Source organism: Syngnathus leptorhynchus, chromosome 2 (genome assembly GCF_054491065.1).
Source record: "Syngnathus leptorhynchus isolate UIUO chromosome 2, UIUO_Slep, whole genome shotgun sequence".
Classification (NCBI taxonomy): Eukaryota; Metazoa; Chordata; class Actinopteri; order Syngnathiformes; family Syngnathidae; genus Syngnathus; species Syngnathus leptorhynchus.
The window spans coordinates 23,228,922-23,250,764 of record NC_141196.1 but is presented as its reverse complement, the minus strand read 5'-3'; positions in this window follow the sequence as shown (position 1 = coordinate 23,250,764).

Here is a 21,843-nt window from a genome sequence, read left to right as displayed (position 1 = left end):
GAAGGCAGACCTTAGATGCTGGCCCAGCGAAGAATTTACTTGCCAGGTCTTTTCTTTACCAGGTCCTCCTAATGGACGCTGGCTTGTCGACAATGCAGCACGTCGTCCTCCGTCGATCAGCAGTGGGTATGTTGGATCCGGGTCACGGCACCAAAATGTTAGAGATGTTCCGACTCTAACTTACTGTGCAAGAACAACACAGGAGACAGTATGCCCTTTGAACACTTGCACGTGGAGAACTTGTTCGTCATTGTAAATACAACAATGTCCGAACAAATTCTGCAAGTGGAGAATTTGTTCGTTGCTGTTGACACAGCACTGTCCGAACAAAGTCTGCCGCTGCACCCATGCAAGAGAGTATTTATTGAGAAAAGAAGGGTGGGGGTGACAATTTACATGTGTGGTGGCCAAGGTGGGGGTTGAAACACCTGGCCTCTGATCACATCATAGCGGGGGATGTTTTACAATGTTGAGTAGACAAAACAACTTTGATTGCGTCTTCTACAATTGGTCAATCAGTGCAAAGGATCTTAGCACTTTGTTCTGCTCCTTTGTTAAGACAGGACAAGCTTAGGTCAATCACCACTGATTACATTCCAACATAATATGATCACCCTAATCTAGGTCAATCACCACTGATTACATTCCAACATAATATGATCAACCTAATTTATTCAACCCTAACAGTGTCTATGCACCGAACGGCAGCTCAGAGTAACCACCCTTCTTAGAGTCCCTGGAGGAAGTGCTGGAGAGCGCTCTTTCTGGGGACTCCATCGTTCTACTGGGTGAGTTCAATGCTCACGTGGGCAATGACAGTGAGACCTGGAAGGGTGTGATTGGGAGGAACGGCCCCCCCGATCTGAACCAGAGCGGTGTTCTATTATTGGACTTCTGTGCTCGACACGGATTTTCTATAATGAACACCATGTTCAAGCATAAGGGTGTCCATGTGTGCACTTGGCACCAGAACACCCTAGGCCGCAGTTTGTTGATCGACCTTGTAGTCGTGTCATCGGATTTGCGGCCGCATGTTTTGGACACTCGGGTAAGGAGAGGGGCGGAGCTGTCAACTGATCACCACCTGGTGGTGGGTTGGCTCCGATGGTGGGGGAAGATGCCGGTCCGACTGGGCAGACCCAAACGCTCTGTGAGGGTCTGCTGGGAACGTCTGGCAGAATCCCCTGTCAGGAAGAGCTTCAACTCCCACCTCCGGCAGAGCTTTTCCCACGTCCCGGGGGAGGCGGGGGACATTGAGTCCGAGTGGACCTTGTTCCGCGCCTCCATTGTTGAGGCAGCCGACCGGAGCTGTGGCCGTAAGGTTGTTGGTGCCTGTCGTGGCGGCAATCCCCGAACCCGCTGGTGGACACCGGCGGTAAGGGATGCCATCAAGCTGAAGAAGGAGTCCTATAGGGCCTTTTTGGCCTGCGGGACTCTGGAGGCAGCTGACAGGTACCGGATGGCCAAGCGGAACGCGGCTTCGGCGGTTGCTGAGGCAAAAACTCGGGCGTGGGAGGAGTTTGGCGAGGCCATGGAGAATGACTTCCGGACGGCTTCGATGAAATTCTGGTCCACCATCCGGCGTCTCAGGAGGGGGAAGCAGTGCACGGTCAACACTGTTTACAGTGGAGATGGTGTGCTGCTGACCTCGACTCAGGATGTCGTGAGTCGGTCGGGGGAATACTTCGAAGACCTCCTCAATTCCACCAACACGCCTTCCTTTGTCCCAGGGCCTGGGGACTCTGAGGCGGACTCTCCAATCTCGGAGGTCGAAGTCACTGAGGTAGTTAAAAAACTCCTTGGTGGCAAGGCCCCGGGGGTGGATGAGATCCGCCCGGAGTTCTTAAAGGCTCTGGATGTTGTGGGGCTGTCTTGGCTGACACGCCTCTACAGCATTGCGTGGACATTGGGGACGGTGCCTCTGGATTGGCAGACTGGGGTGGTGGTTCCCCTCTATAAGAAGGGGGACCGGAGGGTGTGTTCCAATTACAGCGGAATCACACTCCTCAGCCTCCCTGGTAAGGTCTATTCAGGGGTGCTGGAGAGGAGGATCCGTCGGGAAGTCGAACCTCGGATTCAGGAGGAGCAGTGTGGCTTTCGTCCTGGCCGTGGAACAGTGGACCAGCTCTACACCCTCGGTAGGATCCTCGAGGGTGCATGGGAGTTTGCCCAACCAGTCCACATGTGCTTTGTGGATTTGGAGAAGGCGTTCGACCGTGTCCCTCGGGAGGTTCTCTGGAGGGTGCTTCGGGAGTACGGGGTGCCGAGCCAACTGATAAGGGCGGTTCAGTCCCTGTATCACCGATGCCAGTGTTTGGTCCGCATTTCCGGCAGTAAGTCGGATTTGTTCCCAGTGAGGGTTGGACTCCGCCAAGGCTGCCCTTTGTCACCAATTCTGTTCATAATTTTTATGGACAGAATTTCTAGGTGCAGCCGAGGCGTTGAGGGGGTCCGGTTTGTTGACCTCAGCATTGCGTCACTGCTTTTTGCAGATGACGTGGTGCTGTTGGCTTCTTCAGTCCGTGATCCCCAGCTCTCACTGGAGCGGTTCGCAGCCAAATCGGAGTCCATGGTCCTCGGTCGGAAAAAAGTGGAATGCCCTCTCCGGATCGGGGATGAGATCCTGCCCCAAGTGGAGGAGTTCAAGTATCTTGGGGTCTTGTTCACGAGTGAGGGCAGGATGGAGGGTGGGATCGACAGGCGGATCGGTGCAGCGTCGGCAGTAATGCGGACTTTGTACCGGTCCGTCGTGGTGAAGAGAGAGCTGAGCCAAATGGCAAAGCTCTCGATTTACCGGTCGATCTACGCTCCTACCCTCACCTATGGTCACGAGCTATGGGTCGTGACCAAAAGAACGAGGTCCAGGATACAAGCGGCTGAAATGAGTTTCCTCCGCAGGATGTCCGGGCTCTCCCTTAGAGATAGGGTGAGAAGCTCGGTCATCCGGGAGAGACTCGGAGTAGAGCCACTGCTCCTCCACGTTGAGAGGAGCCAGATGAGGTGGCTCGGGCATCTCATCAGGATGCCTCCTGGACGCCTCCCTGGGGAGGTGTTCCGGGCATGTCCCACCGGTAGGAGACCCTGGGGACAACCCAGGACGCGCTGGAGAGACTACGTCTCTCGGCTGGCCTGGGAACGCCTTGGGATCCCCCGGGATGAGCTGGAGGAAGTGGCTGGGGAGAGGGAGGTCTGGGAGTCCCTCCTAAAGCTGCTGCCCCTGCGACCCGACCCCGGATAAGCGGAAGAAGATGAAGGTGAAGATGATGAAGGTATCCATCCCCAAATGGTTCTCTTTTTTCTAAATACTTGTTACACTTAACTTTAAATTTGCAAAATGAATGAAAAAAGGTGAGCTGTATGCTCTGCCTCGTACGAGTATGATATACTGTTACATTAAAGTTGTATTTTTATCAAAAAATGGTTTCCTTAACTAAAATGCCTCAGTACATTTTATCCAAACACTGGTGGATTAATATAACTTTAAACCCTTGTCATTGCACAAAACGAAAGATGGAGACCATGAGGGATGTATTTAGGGCTTCTTCTTTGAGTCTTATTCCCTTCCGTCTACCATGAGGATGATGAAGAAGAAGCGCTGCCTCGGCTGTACTTGCGATCCATTTGCTTTGAACAATAAAATCAACAAGGTGCACTTTAAACTACTGGGAGTCCACCTTTGGCTAAAGATGTCAAATTATAGTTCAAGTAAACTGTCTCAAGACAAACTTTCACAAAAACGACAAGTTATATGTTGATGTTCTGTAGTCCTTATGCCCCAGAATGCAACTGTTACTTAGCTTATTATCCCTCGCCAGACTGACTTAAAGGCACATTTTGTTACGTGCTTACGCCACCTGCTACTCGACTGCGCTCCTTCTATCAACGGAATCGCCGCCACCTGTCGTGTGCTCATTGAGTGCGCTATATCAGCGCATCCAGCGCAAACCCGCTTGCTTGTCAGCCTGTCTCGTGATGCCGTTTAGCTCACCCGTCCCTGTAAGCCTTTTGATCTGTCTGTCTTGTCCGTCTGTCCATGCTGCCGGTTGCTCTTCTGGGTGCCTACCAGTCAGCTGCCAAACCGATCCAGTGAGAAGCCCAGCAGAGTGCTATTCCACCATGTTCGCCACCCAGAAACTCTCATTTGACAACCACACCCCAGTCCGATTGCCGCTCCAGCGCCCCACCGTTCCCCTTTCTCCCCACAATAAAGTCTCTGTCACTCAGCACTTGGCTGTACTGTCTGTTCCGTTACACTTTTGAATCACGTTGAAATTTTCCCAGCAGAATGACACCTAAACAAAAGTATTCGGAAAACAGCGAGGCCACGAAAGGTGAACTGCAATATAGCAAGGGAACACAGTGCAAAAGACTGTCCGTAAAGCAATGACCAGAGTTTAATCTCTGATGCGAGAGGTCAGACTCTTAGTTTCTCTATTTTTAAGGCTTCAGTCATTGCAGTATTCAGACTGGATAAATAACGAATGCTTCTTCACATTACTCTATTTTCAGGAACTATTTTGTCTTTCAAGAAGCAAAAGATCAAAGATGCGTTTCCCAAAGTGAACTAAAAGTTGCATCCTCTTAAGCCTTTAAACCATCCTCTGTCACTGTCCAGCAGGTTGGACAAAGAGACTGACGAGACATCCATCAAGAAAATCTGATGTGACCTGGGAGCTCAGGTTCAGGTATGACATAGTGAATAGAGAGAGGTAGTGTTGGACCTCAGTGACTAACAGACGGAAAAGGATTGAGTGTGTACAAGGCCTGTCCTCGATCTGAACTTCACTTGATCAATTAACTCCATTATGTTTATCTGGGATGCACTCCATGTTCCTGTTGGCTCTGAGTTCACATAGAAACCCTGAAGATGAGCCAGCACAAGGGACAGAAGGATGAGTTCATTTCCTGCCCATCGTTGAATCGGGTCAAATACGGAACCCGTGGCTAACCGTCCTCGGGTGAGCTCACATCTTTCTGTACGGCTAAAAAATGCAAAATAGCCACTTTAATATCTGTAAAGCAATATTAATTGTTTTGATCAGCCACAATTTAGTTTATTTCTATAATTTTCCAAGATATTCATGGGCCCCAGTTTCCTTCCGTATTATAACATGTAAACCAAGTGCACTGGAGGGCACACTAAAATACACAATTTCGGCAGTCTTGATTCCGCCATATACAAAAATGTGTGTGTGTGTGTGTGTGTGTGTGTGTGTGTGTGTGTGTGTGTGTGTGTGTGTGTGTGCGCACGCATATGTGCTGCCTGCTTACCTGTGCAGTTTGCATGCACGTGTCCGCAACTACAGGACCTGATACTTCAGGTCCCAGGCTTCATTTCTTGGACTTGGCAAACACCTGAAGACCATTTCAATGACCCAGCGGTGTGACTAAATATAACCTGGCATAAGGTCCAAAAAGTAACATGGCATGAATGGCGAGGAATGATTTACTGCTGCGAAATGCCATGATAACTACACATCTAGTTGGATTACAGTGTGGGTTGTGTGTGCAAATTGGTACCAGCTGTGTGTGGTATTTAGTTGTACTGTAGACAGAAAAGATGTTGATTAATCTTTTTGTCTTATAGGTGTTCCGATCCATGGTAAGTGAACATCTGAAGGAAGCAAAATGTCAACTTGACATGTTCAAGTGGATTTGAAAATTCTAAGATTTATTTAGAAGACAGACCCTCAGGAAGAAAACAGAGCCCTTAGAGTTAATTATAATTACATGGCTATTTGATTGTTTAATTCACCATACTTTGTTGAACAAAATGATGCACTCATTAATATGAAAATCATTATCCTGTTCATTGAAGTTAATGCGATTAAAGGGCTAGAAACATCACGCACAGATTTTTTTTTGCACTAACAATAGTTCTAATGGGAGCAGCGAGTGCATGTTGGCACACAACATGTGTGGCCTTTGTAATCATCGAAGGAAACCATTTACGTTGTAGATTGAAAGCTCGGTGAAGAAATTGCCTTAGAAGAAATTTTCTCAAAACATGTCCTCAAGTGCACCTCTCTATTATCGTATTGGCCCGAATATAAGACGAGTTTTTTTTTTATTGAAATAAGACTAAAAAAGTGGGGGTCGTCTTATATTCGGGGTCTAGACATTATACCCATTTTCACTTGTGCGCAGCGGTAAGTTAAAGGTTGCTGATATCGACTATGTTGCTGCGATCGTGTGCGTCTTTGACAAAAAGTGAGTATATACATTTTATTGTTACCACTGTCCACTGTTGTGCCGTTTGTCCGATCGCGGTTTGCTTCGTGTGCGCGCTGTTTGATTGACAGCTCCGGCGCGCTCCTTTAAGTTTGCCTCGCATCGTACGAGTGGCCGTTACGCAGCGGCACGGCGACTAACGGTCGCCATCTAATGTCTTTTGATGTCTCGATCGATGACTTATGTTGGGTGTGTTGCCGAGAGTATCTCATTTATGGTTATTTATGATTATTTTTTGCCAATAATTCAGTAAAGCAATCAAAACTGAACCACGTCTTCCCTCCTGTGTTCTGACCGACACCCGGGGGCGAAAAGAGCATAACCATCCGAGCCAACCCCCTCCCTATACAATCCTAAGGCTCCCCAACAATAGCGGTAGCAGTTTGCATTATTTTTTTGCAATGTTTTTCCTTTTTCAGATTCGTTTCAAGACTACAGTTAGACTTCACTTTGATGGTTAATGCAGTTATTGCAATTTTGTTGTTTATCACAGTAAATTGGTTTATTTACATTTCAAAAACCAGAAGCCATTCATTTACAAATGTGATTGCACTTTAGTCTACATATATTTAAATGTTCAGTTAAATGTGACAGTTTTTGCAAGATTTGAACGAGGCAAAATAACATGTTTTTTCTCTCAATATATTGTTATAATCACTTTTTTGGTTCTTTTATCACAAACAATTTATTTTAGGTTGCATTACCTGTCATGTTTCAGTGTGTATTTCCGCCTTCATCTCTGATGAAGTACAGAGCGGCAGAAGTACACGCCGAAACATGTCAGGTAATGCAACCTAAAATAAATTGTTTGTGATAAAAGAACCAAAAAAGTGATTGACAAGTGAAACAAAATGAACTTAGTACAACTATTGTTATAATCATTTATTTCAGATGTAATTATTTCCTGTATAAAAATAAAATTTGGTGTTCAAAAAGTCTTTTTTCAAACTTGAGTCTTGAAAAAGAGGGGGTGTCTTATAATCAGGGCCGTCTTATATTCGGGCCAATACGGTATATTACAACCGTTTACAGTGACCGCCCAGAGGAGTCCATCTGTTTTCAAGCCACTTTTGTGGAGAGGCACACTTTTGGGTTTCACTTGCATTCCTGGAATTAAGTATTGACTACTCTTGGAAGAAACATATTCTGGCAAATGCATAGTTAGGCAATGTTCCACAATACACCTCAATCTTGATTTCTAGATGACAATATTAGGCGAACTGAGTAAGTCATTTTGATGCTATGTGAATTGGACGGAAGAAAGAAAAAAGCAGCCACTTACTACTACTTCTGTGTCCGGCCACGCTGTTTGACTTGTGAGTGACAGAGTGGATGAGGTGCTTCCGCTAACTTCCATCTTTCTGAATCAAAAACAATCCTAGCTCTTCGTAACACTGTAATATGGCAGTCATAAAGCTCAAACACCTCAACTTCTTATTTTTAAACTCGTTTAAATTGGTCACGGAACTTCATCAAATCACTAGCGCTAAGGTTTACACGCTAGTCATTTAGCTTCGCTACATCATCCATTTAAATACGACTTAAAAATGTATTTATGACAAAAAAATTGGGGTCTGTGAACAAACTGCATCAGATAGAAAGTCACGTGGCATCAAAGCGTGTGAAATCGAGGTTTAGGTGTAGTTCAAAGGACTACTATGTTTTTACAGGGATGTGACAGTTGATATGAGAAGATATGATATTATAATTTAAACCAGTGTGAGGTTTGGCTAACAAATGAGGTTCACTGCTTTGACTTTCAAGGAAGTGCGGTCACCACTGCTTGTGTATGGTTTTCACATTCTGGATGTGTAACTGTCTGCCAGGTTGTACAAAGGCGCTCTCATAGAGCCAATTTGATAATGAAACTTTTTGCACCACGATTACCTGCAACTCATTAGGTCTTTGCCTAGACCCTGTTGCGCGATAAAGACACGATAAATTATAGTACTGGTTTACTGGTCTGTAATGTATTACCACTCTGCTCTTGCCACAGCTGAACCAGCTGGTTTGTCATAAAGGGCTGTGAGGAATAAGAGCTAATGCTGTGGCTTGGGAATCTTCCTATAAAAATACACATGCCTTTGACTATGACAGACAACACCACTGCTTGGACCTGACCTGTTTTCTACTTAAACAATTTGCATGGGACCCCTGCTGGGGTTACTGACAGTCCTGTCTGGTGTGTTGCCATCCACAGCTCCCGTGAGTGGGTAAGGTAAATCAATCAATCAATCAATCAATCAATCAATCAATCAATCAATCAATCAATCAATCAATCAATCAATCAATCAATCAATCAATCAATCAATCAATCAGTATGACTTTGTTTTAATAACACTAAGTGCAGTGTAAGGGGGTTCACAAATAACTGACAAGCAGGTCATGTTTTGTATGTTTAAAAATGTGAGAGTTGTAATCTGGTGAAAGAGTATAAAATTAACATGACAGTTTTTAAAAAACAATGTAAAGTCTGACCTTCAACATGGTTGTTACAGTATGTGTTCTCGCCTACTCTTAATGGGCACTTTGACTGACATGAGCTGAAGTGTCCTTAACATGTTGGTGCATATTTGAATATAATGAACCAAAATAAAAGCATCTCTTATTGTTTGTTGCTTTCTTTCAGTGAAACTGTCAATCCACCCGCTTAATGATGCATATGGTATGGTGTCTTTCACACTATACCAGAATATATCACTGCCATGCTGCTTGTAGTAAGGAATAATTTGTTTTCTACTGTACCTGTATATCATGAGGAAAAGCAGCATAATATTGAGGACACATATAAAACAGTTTTCCTCTCAACACAAGCTACTCGCAACAGGCCACAGCATAAGCGGAAGTGACGCAGTGCTACCGCAGCATGCCGTGGCATAAGCGGAAGTGATGAAGTACATGCAGCGACAACCCATCCGGCTGCCGCAAAATGCACAAGCTCTTACTGCAGTAAGCTGGTCTGTAACTGTCAGACTCGCACTAACAATAAAACGGTAGATGCAGTGACGTAATACCATCTCATCCGAGTGTGCAAATAGTTCTGAAAGTGAATTTCAATAGGTTGGCAGCTCTGTCGCGTTCTTCCTCCAATCGCACAGAAATGAACAAATGCTTCTGTGTCGCAAATAGATGAGTTTTCATTGCCCCCAGAAATGAAATGCAAACCGCGCAATTGGAAACTGGTAATGAAAACTGAAATTTTCAAAAACCTCTCATCCATCCATCCATCCATCCATCCATCCATCCATCCATCCATCCATCCATCCATCCATCCATCCATCCATCCATCCATCCATCCATCCATCCATCTTCTTCCGCTTATCCGGGGTCGGGTCGCAGGGGCAGCAGCTTTAGGAGGGACTCCCAGACCTCCCTCTCCCCAGCCACTTCATCCAGCTCATCCCGGGGGATCCCAAGGCGTTCCCAGGCCAGCCAAGAGACATAGTCTCTCCAGCGCGTCCTGGGTCGTCCCCGGGGTCTACTACCGGTGGGACATGCCCGGAACACCTCCCCAGGGAGGCGTCCAGGAGGCATCCTGATGAGATGCCCGAGCCACTTCATCTGGCTCCTCTCAACGTGAAGGAGCAGCGGCTCTACTCCGAGTCTCTCCCGGATGACCGAGCTTCTCACCCTATCTCTAAGGGAGAGCCCGGACACGTTGCGGAGGAAACTCATTTCGGCCGCTTGTATCCTGGATCTCGTTCTTTCGGTCATGACCCATAGCTCGTGACCATAGCTGAGGGTAGGAGCGTAGATCGACCAGTAAATCGAGAGCTTTGCCATTTGGCTCAGCTCTCTCTTCACCATACCGTGAGTCGTCACCTTATCGTGGTGGAGGGGTTTGCGTGCCCCTATGATCCTAGGAGCCATGTTGTCTGGGGCTTCATGCCCCTGGCAGGGTCACCCATGGCAGAAGGGTCCTAGGTGAGGGGCCAGACAAAGCACGGCTCAGAAGACCCCTTATGATGAATAAAATATATGGATGTCGTTTTCCCTCGCCCAGATGCGGGTCACCGGGGCCCCTCTCTGGAGCCAGGCCCGGAGGTGGGGCTCGAAGGCGAGCGCCTGGTGGCCGGGCCTTCGCTCATGGGGTCCGGTCGGACATAGCCCGAAAAGAAAACGTGGGTCCCCCTTCCAATGGGCTCACCACCTATAGGAGGGGCCAAAGGGGTCGCGTGCATAGTGAGCTGGGCGGCGGCCAAAGGCGAAAAACCTCTCAAATATCGCAAAAATAATTTTTCCGCTTTTATGTGGTGGTTTTTCTGACGTGTCTATAAAAAAGTATATCGCGAAAGTGAAATAGAATTCCACTAGTCATGTGACAATACATTCAACAGCCGCAGCTTTGAGCATTGCTTTGACTGAGGACTGGCAAGGGGTTTCCCCACACCATAGCGGCGGGAGTTGCGAGCACAAGGTTGCAGAGGAAACTGAAGCCCCCCCAGGCCTTCCCGCACCACGGTTGTGCCAAGCCTTTGAAGGCCATTGCTCAGCTGGGGGCTGCTGTGCCCCGAGCTGTGGGTCACCGCAAGAGGGGACCCTGATCGCCGCTGCACCCACCAGGTTGAATCCCCAATGCGGATTGCTGAGTGCCTGAGGCCAACCTGTTTACCTCCCAACAGTTTCATGCTGTCACAAATATTGCTAGAACATTTAACAAGAATTAACGAGACTCACGCCTCGAAAACAAAACACTCTTCAATGAAAATACCTACACGTTGCAATTACTTTATCAACATTTTACAAATATCGCTTTAATGGTGTGAAAAATTGTAATTGAAATTGGTCAGGTGAGAAGCTGAGTTCGGGTGAGAAGCTCGGTCATCATCCAAGCCGCTGCAGCTCCGCATTGAGAGGAGCCAAATGAGGTTAATGGGGCATTTGATTAGGATGGACGTCTCCCTATTGAGGTGTTCTGGGCATGTCCCACTGACAGGAGACCCCAGGGAGGACCCAGGACACGCTGGAGAGACAATCTCTCAGTTAGCTTTGGAACGCCTTGGGATCCTCCTGGATGCAGATGACCGGGGACAGGGAGGTCTGGGCTTTCCTGCTGAAGCTGCTGCCCCGCGACCTGAAAATGGATGGATAGATGTAATTAAAACCCAGCTAATTACAGTGATTGATTGTTTATGCAACAATTTCCCCTCTTCCACCGTAACTCCAGTAATCCGATGTATTTGAGATGTATTTGTAACAGTGGAGATGGGATTTAAAGACTTTTACATTTCTTACAGAGCTCGCCATTTCCTGAAATGTGTGTTCACACTGCTGAAGCGTGCTTCCCGTCATACCAATCAGATGCATGGCAAAATAAGCCCAACAGTGATAATCTCAACAAAGAGACATGGACAGCAAATATGATTCAATTTATGGATAAGATGGCCATGGACCATTCCCGGTGGAAGAAAGCCATATCGAGAATCCAGTCCAACCCAGCGGCGCCTGGAAAGCGGACTTTAAACCGATGATGATTACAAAGGTTCAACTGTAGACTAAATCGTTTACATTACAGGTTCACAGCTCGTTCATTGCTTGCCGTTTGTCATCTTGAACTCTTGTCTGGCAGTTTGATGTGCGTTGAGAAATTTGTATTCAATTACTAATTTTGAGTGGCCTCATGCTTAAATATTGAGATAAGCTAGAACTCAGTTTACAGTTAATAGTTAATATATTCACCAAAATTCTCGTTCCAAACTATCAATGAAACCCGTTCAATGGATCATCGTTTAATGGATCACCACTAAAATGACTTTGGGCTGAAATGACCACTAAAATGACTTCAGGCTGAGGCACAGTAACAAGTGGGAGGGAAACAAATGTCATTATGCAACCGCATTCATTTACTTATGACGGCAAACCATCACAAAACTTAACTTTGCTCAACTGGCCATTCATAAAATTGAAAGCCAAGTATAAACTGCTCCTGCAGCTCATGCTTCATAATGGGAAGAGTATGGGTGGAATGTTTGAATCGAACATAGGCATAAACCCCAAGATTCCTTTTTGTGTCCATTCAAAAAATATACCATAAATTTCGGACTATAAGCCGCGACTTTTTTCCCAAATTTTGAACCCTGCGGTTTATAGTCCGGTGTGGCTTATATAGGATTTTTTTCATGATTTTTGTGATGACTTGATCATTTTTATAGACTCATAAAAAGGCTGTGGACCGCTGTTGTGCAGCATCGCTTTGCCGGGTGGAGGAATATGTGACACAGTCACTGGGGAGAAAAGTGGTGTGTTGTTCGCATGTCCATCCACCAAGCAAATAGTGCCGTATAATTCACACAAAGAAGAGACAGATCGAAATCAAGACGGACATATTTTGTTATTATGGGGGACAAAAGAAATGCACATGATGCCGCTTTTAAGTTAAAGTTAGATGTTGATGACATTGTGTTGCGTCACCCTTTTCTTTATTTCCCGGTCACTTCTTTGTAAATAACTTGTGCGCATGTGCGGCTTATAGTCCGGTGCGTCTTATATAAGAAAAACCCTAAAATATCCCCGAATTTTAGCTGGTGCAGCGTATAGTCCGGTGCAGCTTATAGTCCAAAAATTACATACATAAATTACATAAATACCTCTAAGTGCTTAACGGAATCCATTAAGGAGATATAAACTATGGTGATGCAGGAATGGACTGTGTTGAAATTCATGGAAGAAGGCCTTGGGCACAGAAAGTAGTTTACACAGCAAATGCATGGATGTATTTAGCATTCACGCACCACGCACCCACACACAACTCTAACACACCCACCCACCCACACACAACTCAACCACACACACCCACAACCGCACACGCACGCACGCAGGCACGCACGCGAACACACACACACACACACACACAGTCATCCTTACCACCAATCCAGGAGGAGGAATGCAAGTCCAGTAAAATCTCTGGAAGAAGAGAGATGACAGATCGGAGTCAAGAACACAATAATTACCGCATACTTCCCACCACTGTGCATGTCTGCAACATCCACAGCTCCTCAGGCCAAATGAAAATCAGTCCAAAAAAGGTCCCGCAGCCACTTGATGGCCCACAAAGAAGCCTTACATTACATTAAAGATTACATCCAACAGGTAGTAAAATGCCCAAGAGGTAATTCAGCTGTATTGGTTTAAAATGACCCAAATTATGTGATTCATCAAAGGTCAGACAAATCAGGAGGAAGAAATGTGTGTATCAGGAATTGATCTCTCTTCATCAAGCCCACACGGACAAGCTTAGGACGGTACTAGACACGGGTGCAACTCCTAATGACTCAATTTTAATTGTCAAGCATTCAATTCCCATCCAACTCACAGGTATGACCACAAATGTTGCAAAGGCCAGGACAGTATAATCATCAGATCGGCGTTTGAACCCATGCTGATAAGTTGCACCCACCATCCTGACAACTAAGCTACATCTCTCTGGCTCTTAAAAATGTCTCTATTATGCCATTCCTTTTGACCAAACTAGAACTCAAGACTTGTTGCAGCAGAGCTTCGAAGGTTTACATCCAACCTTGGAGTTGAGATGATATGCAACAGTTTGCACAGTTGCACAGTTTTCTAGGAAAGCATGCACGGCCAAGGAGCTTTGTCAAATGGATGTACGATGTCTTAGAATTGCTTGAAAATAAATTTAGATAAAAACAAACTGTAATTTCACATACTCTATCTTTCTAATTACTTAACAGCATGGAAATGCAGTCATTAGAATTGTATAAACTAAAGTAAAAGCCAGCAGTTGAGGTTCTTGGAATAGAAGTACAGTGACAATGTGAAAAAATATATACATAAAAACCACAGATGATTTGGAAAATTAGGTAAGAAAAACTTACTTCCATCTCTCAAAAAAATCTGTGTAATAATCTAGGGGCACATATTAACATGGCAACAATCACTCTTCCTTAAAAATAAACAATCATCTGTGGTAAACAGGAATTTGGTCTGGAAACTGGCCATTCCAAAATTTAAATCTGTTGAATACACTTTGTTGCACTTAGAGTTTTACGGTTACTTCAATCTCCTCGAAGGTTGTCAAAACCCTTCCTAGGGTTTTTAAATGAATATACAACACGATTCTTGATAATGTGAAAAGAGACACAAAGAAAAAAATAAAATAATAATTTGTGTGTGCGTGGATGTGCACTCGTGTTAGTTGTTTCCATGTGTTTTAGGGCACACCAAGCAATACTTTCAAAACCAGCAAAGACCCAGCCGTCTCAAATAATGACTGTTGGCCACTCACCCTCAAAATGTTGCCAGTTTAGCAGATTTCTTGCAATGGGAATCCCTCTCTGAGGGATGCTGCTATTTGGGCAATTTGTTTTACTGGCTGTATCTACCACAGAATGTTGCCGAACCCGATGTTGTGTGTTTGGTACTTATCATGAACGAGAAAGCAGGTAAGTTGGAGTGTTTGGATACCGTTTTTAAGTCGCAGTTTGTTTCATAGTTTGGCCGGGGGTGCGACCTTCTCAGCATCAATTTATGTGTGAAATTATTAACACATATCACTTCACATGTTATTTTCACCCTAAAGCCGCAAGAGGGCACTCTAGGCCTGTGGAATAATTCGAACTGCAACTGATGATGAGTCTGATGTAAGCAACGTAGAACAGGAAGGGCCGCATCATCTATTTACGAAGTTAGCGGAGTTGTTTAAAAGTGACATAGAAGATGAAGATTTCATTGGATTTAGTGATTTGGAGTGACACGGATGGTTTGATAAACTTCTTAGCATGTTATTTATGCTATAGTTATTTGAATAACTCTTAATGTGTTATGATAACATACCAGGCAAGTGCTCAGCCTGTTGTTTATGTGTCATATAATGTTAGCATACCGTACAATTATTTAGCCAGTTGTTGTCTCTATTCTATTTTTATTTCAAAATGCCTTTTACGATGACATGTCTGTTCTTGGTGTTAGATTTGATCAAATAAATGTCCCTCAAAGATGCGATTTATACTCCAGTGTGACTTGTATATGTCTTTTTCTTCTTTCTTATGCATTTTTTGGCTGGAGTGATTTGTAATCCGGGGCGGTTTATAGTCCGGAAAATATGGTAATTACAAACCAATCACCATCGTCAGTGTCTTGTTCATTCTATGAGAAACAAGGCAGAGCAACCAAGTGTGGCACAAACATGTTCATTGAAAAAAGGGGAAAAGGGAGTGAGAGATTAGAACGCCGGCAGAGCTGGTGCAGCAAGGAGGCAGCGCTGACAAAGCAGGACGGCAGGTGTCAGTGCTTGGCAGGGAGCTCACGGAATGAGAGCAGGCAGGTGAGCAGACAGATAACAGATGGGTCAACTGGCAGATGAGCAGACAGGAGGGCAGGAGCAAAACGGGGAATGAGGTCGAGGTTCGCTGAGCTATTGCCAAGGGTCAGGCAATAGGTCAAGCCAGGCAGAGTTGAGGAACGGGTGGTCAAACAGACAGTCAGGCAAGGTGGACAATGGGAGTCAGTTGGGGAACAGCCAGTGATCGTGAACGGGTATCAACACAGACAAACTGACACGTGTAGGGCTGGAGAGTTGCGCTTAAGTGGGCATCTTGATGAGCGGCTAAGGAGGAACAGGTGGCAGGTTATGGGCGCTGATTAATGCAGGGCGATGCTGAGAGCGATGTGCGTCAATAGGAATGGGCTATGAACAATGTGCGTCAGGGAAATGTACTGACCAGGGTGCAGGTGGAGCGGATAGGTGACAGTCCTAGAAAAGTATTTACTGGACAGACTGATTTTTTTTCATGGTACCTCTGAGAACAAGTTTGGCTTCAAAGCTAAGAATGATTTATGTATCAATGCACTGAAGGAAATGGTCGACATGTATAAAAGTCAGACCTCCTCTGCATTAATTGGTTCTATTGATGCCTCGAAAGCTTTTCATCAAGTCAACTTTAATAAGCTGTTCTAAAACTGTACTTTATATTTGTAAAGGGACCGTACATATGAATGAACATATCCATCCATTTTTAACATCGCTTATCCTGTTCAGGGATTAACATGTATTGTATGTAAATATGACAGATTATATCCAATGGCTACTTTCCATCTGTAGTTCATGGACATCTTGATGTTAACACATAAAATCTAAAACTGAAAAAGCATAGTACACAAACATCGCCAAAAAAAGACAAAAGCAAAGTCAGACAGAAGTTCATGGCCAGAAACTCAAGAATTGGATCATTACAATTCATTTAATAATTTTTTTTATAAAGATTCTTCATAAAGTGTTGTAGTACAATAGAGACAAATAAATGTACCCCGTATTGCACTAACCTTAACTTACTGACGTATTGAACGTCTCTAAAGTGTAGATTTATTGAACAGTGTAAATAAAATATAATGCATATAATGTTTCAAAGTGCTAATCAAAGGTTCTTGTGAAACGTGCTCAAAGGGTTGTGTTGATCTTAAACATTCCTGAAAATAATTCTTAAATGTTGTCCAACTTGGAGCATCCCTTACGTAAGTTGGCAAACTATTCTATTGTACACAGCCCTTGTATGATAATACATGTAGACCAAATGCAGTTGTTCTAACAGGTATATCTCACAATCACCTCTGCTCATGACTCGTCATCCGTGTCATCCTATATTTAATGTAATCTTGTATGTTCGACACACTGGTTAGCACATCCGCCTCACAACTCAGAGGTGAAGGATTTGATTCGGCTCTGGCCTTCTTGCGTGACATACAGAATCAGAATCTGCTTTATTGGACAAGTTTGTGCATGCCAAACAAGAAGTTTGACTCCGGTTGATCTCAGCTTGTGTACAAAATTTAAGTGACTAACAACATTCAGGTGACTAACAACATTTAAGTGGCATGAGCAGGATGTTATTGCCCAGTGATGTCTCTGAGACTCTATGAGTAGTGTGAGTTCATCAGAGTAACAGCATGGGGGAAGAAGCTGTGTCTGTGTCTGCTGGTTTTGGCATACAGCACTCTGTAACGCCGTCTGGAGGGGAGTAGTTCAAACAGACTGTGACCTGGGTGAGAAGGGTCTGTAGGGATGTTACTTGCACGTTTCCTGGTCCTGGACAGGTATGAGTCTTGGATAGAGGGGAGGTTGGTCCAGGTTATCTTTTCTGCAGTCCTGATTGTCTGTTGCAGTCTGTGCTTGTCTAGTTTGGTGGCCGGTCCAAACCAGACAGTGATGGAGGTGCAGAAGATAGACTGGATGATGGCAGTGTAGAAGGTCTTCACCAGCTCCTGTGGCAGGTTGAACTTCCTGAGCTATCTCAGAAAGTACAACCTCTGCTGGGCCTTCTTCCGGACCGAGTCAGCTCAGTGGCCTTGTGGTAGAGTGTCCGGCCTGAGACTGGAAGGTTGTGGGTTCAAACCCCGACCCGGTCATACCAAAGACTATAAAAATGGGACCCATTGCCTCCCTGCTTGGCACTCAGCATTAAGGGTTGGAATTGGGGGGTTAGATCACCAAAATAATTGCCGAGCACGGCACTGCTGCTCACTGCTCCTTTCTCTCCCAGGGGATGGATCAAAATCACACGGGGATGGGTTAAATGCAGAGGACAAATTTCATCACACCCAGATGTGTGTGTGACAATTATTGGGACTTTTAACTTGAATGGGACCGGTTCATTTCAGGTCCGGGGAGGTTGTGGATCCTAGGAACTTGAAGGTGTCTGTGGTGGGAATAGCATTACTGAAAATGGTGAGAGTTGTAAGTGGCGAAGGGTCTCTCCTGAAGTCCACTGTCATCTCCACGGTCTTGAGCGGGTTCAGCTCCAAGTGGTTTTGGCTGCACCAGCCGCTCCACCTCCTGTCTGTATGCAGTCTTGTCACCATCCCGGATCAGTCCGATGAGAGAGGTGAGAGCTTCACAGAAGGGTCTCCTGTGGAGCAATCGTTGGTGTAGAGAGAGAGAAGAGCAGTGGGGAGAGTACACACCCCTGAGGGACGCCAGTGCTGGTGGTCCGGGTGTCGAATGTGATGGTCCCCAGCCTCACCTGCTGTCTGCTGTTGGTCAGGAAGCTGGTGATCCACTGACAGGTGGAGGCAGGCACCACGAGCTGGATGAGCTTCTGGTGGAGGATGTTGGGAGCGATGGTGTTGAACGCTGAGCTGAAGTCAGGATCCAGGCATACGTCCCTGGGGTGTTTAGGTGGGGGAGGATGTAGTGCAGCCCCAGGTAAGCCTGTCGGGAGGCAATCACAGACTCATTGTCAGTGGCGGCTCCAATTATTCCACAGGCCTAGTGGGCCCTCATGCGGTTTAAAGTGACAATAACACGTGAAGTGATCAAGTATACCCTATTAAGTAAATAATGTGTTAATGCTCAAGTATGTTAATAATTTCACATATAAGTTGCTCCTGATTATAAATCGCTCCCTCGGCCAAACTATGAAAAAACTGCGACTTATAGTCCGGAAAATACGGTAATAACATTTTACGACTTTTTTTTTCCATGGCAAATATAACTCTTGCAATGAAGCTCGATATATATTGTGTGTGTCACAGAAAACAGTTATTGTGACCAAAGCACTGTGATCACCATGCAAATGAGAAATTTAGAATTTAAGTCAAGAAGTTTATCCAACATCCACGTGTGCATCACTGCATTCTCCTCCCAACTATGTACTTTTATCAATTGTGATCCATCATTGCGTTACGACTGTGCTCCACACATTGTGCCATAAGGAATTCCGTTGTTGACGATATATACGTTCATTTGTATCGAATTTCACTGCTTGTCTTTTTCTCTGTTTTGGGGTGAAGATTGGTGGTGGAGGGAGAGAAAGTAGACTTCCATTAGTATAGGACAGGAATTCATCAGCTGCCCAGAATCTGAGACAGAACCACAAGCTACTTTCACAAATGCTTATGTCAAATGTTATAAATTTCCTATGTGGCCCTTATGAAGGAGACTTGTATGCCATCTTTAATAAAGGGTCCTTGTATCCCCAGAGCTCCTCCGAGTTGTCTGGTGATGGCCTCTGCTAAAAATGAAGACACATGTATTTGTATTTTAGGAGTTTGTGCATTTATAATTCACATGTCCTGATGTTTGAACATGACTGTTCATTTACAAATAAACAAGAGAACATTTTTATTCAAATGATTCAATGCCTTATAACAGCAACACTATAAAAAAACAGGGTGGGTTTCCAGACAGCTTTGGGAGGAGGCTGGGAACATGTTGGTCAGTTTTCAAGGTCCTAAATTCATCTCCACACTGTGTCACTTGGATGTATTGTCAAAATAGTTGCACTTAATCAGTGAGATTTCCTTCAGCACCAAAACATTCTTAGATCATAAACAAAGATTACACTGGAGGGTTTGTGTCCCCAGCTCCTCCAGCAGCGAGGGGCCTGTCAAAACATTTAACCATCTCTGCAGTTTTAAGGAAATTGAGCTGTTTTCCTCCTTAACATAGCCATGATTAAAAGCCGAATTATAGCTTGCGGTTGTATGAGTATTGTGAACGGTGACGATTATATGGAGGATTCCAGAGGCAAGTAGCAGCTATTTACAGTGTAATGCAAAAAAAATCCCACAAGCACCAGACAGACACCAAAAACACAGACAGATTTAAGCAGGAAATTGTGTTGAATGATGGACTGAAACCCCAATTCATTAAAATCAAAGGTTCAAGTCAATCAAATCAGGACACAACCCGCAAGTGAATCAAGTGTTCAGATTTCATGGTCTAGCCTGTAAAGCACAACTACGTGGTCTAAGGTCTTACCAAAGTCTTGGCAGCAAGTGTTTTAATGGTTTCCTGTGTGCTCACTTTAACCACCATGTGAAACGAAAGAGTCATGTACATTCTTTTAACTCACAAAATGAGCATAAATTACCGAATGCAAAATTTGCATCATTCAAAGGCATATTATAGAGTTATCTCTAATAAATCAATGGTAATGGAAGGGGGACGTTGTTGAGCGTGGTCAGGCTCTGATTGACAGCAGCAGATGACGTAAATAATTTCTATACTATGACAAGCCATAAACTAAGGGTGCATTGGAAAATTTACTCCCAACACACAAGTTCAAGGGTGACCGGTTGTAAGTTCAGTGCGTTGCTTGATTTTTGCCGTTCAAAAATTCTGAGTGCACTAAATACAGAGTGGCAGTGTGGGCACTCGGCACTCTGACTCGGGACATAGTGCGACAGTGCATCCTGATGTACAAGGGTAGCATCGCGCACACTCTGCCTCTCAGAACACGTCAGTGTTAATTTCCGAACAGATGCTAAAAAAATATCCATATGCTATGCAAACAAATCGCTAACCTGAAAAATCAATGTTAAGATGTTCGCAAATGCTGCTAGTCCAACTCGCTATAGAGGCGTGCATGAAACTGAGCCCCTCATACATCACCATTTTGTTCGTAGCGAGTCAATGTGAAATGGCGTAGTCACAGGTCAGCCATCTTGCGACAAGGCTGCTGGATCACTCAGCACCTGAACATTTCTCACACTCGTTAGTGCACGCAAAATTATGACATCTCAGCAACACTCTAATAAGTGTATTGATTCAGAGGCGGGGTGGCAATGTGGGGATTGGGAGGGGGGATACGCAGAGCAGATATATGTCAAACTTGCAACTACAGAGAAAATTTAGAGCCTCTTTAGCTGAGTAAAGTCCATGTTTTCAATTTTTTTTTTAGAATAATTACTTAGGAGACAAAAGTTTAAAAACCACTGTTAAGTAAATTTGAGTTTGATTGGCGACTAGTCTAGTCAAGTCGCTTCGTTAACCATGCAACCTTGGATGCTACTTTGCCCGTTTTTTATCAGGCTGTTGACTGTTCTACGAGAAACAATTGATAGGACAGGACAGGACAATTGACCTCCTGTATGCTAATGCTGCATACAGTGCTATGATGCATACAGTGCCACCCCTCCTCCCCCACTAGAGAAGTTGGACCACAACCTGGTTCTCCTGCAGCCAGAATATACCCCCTTGGTCTGTCGGCAGCCAGTAACGACCAGCTTCATCAGGAGGTGGCCCCCTGAGATGAAGAGTGCTCTGAGGGATTGTTTTGACTCCAATGACTGGGATGCACAGCTCGGTCCGCACGGTGAGGACGTAGTAACATAGTCATAGTCATACATAGTGACCGGAACCGGCCTGCTAGGGGGTTTAGTCCGGCCCAGGGATAAATTTGCATTATTAAAAAAATAATAATAATAAACTTTCTTAGTGACCACCACCGGCCCGCCAGGGGGTTTAGTCCGGGGATAAATTTGCATGATAAAAAAAACAAAAAACTAAAAAAACACATATTTTTTTTAAATCTATAGTTATATGTTGTTCGCTAGAGGTGTTGTGTTTTAGTCAGTTCAATCGCTTTACCCGCTTTTTCTCTTGGAACGGGCACCCTCATCAGTGAAATGTCTTTGTCAAGAAAGACTAAAGTGGACACAGAGTGTCGTATTTTTCAAGAAAAATTGACTTCTTCCTATATGTTCACGGAGGTGAATGGGAAACCCGTGTGCCTGCTGTGCATGCAGCAAGTTTCGGTGCTTAAGAAGTACAATATTCGGCGTCACTATGAAACTCAGCATGGTGAAAAATACAGACGATAAATGAAATATTGGTTGGTCTGAAGAAACAGTAATCTGTTTTCACCAGGAGCCGAG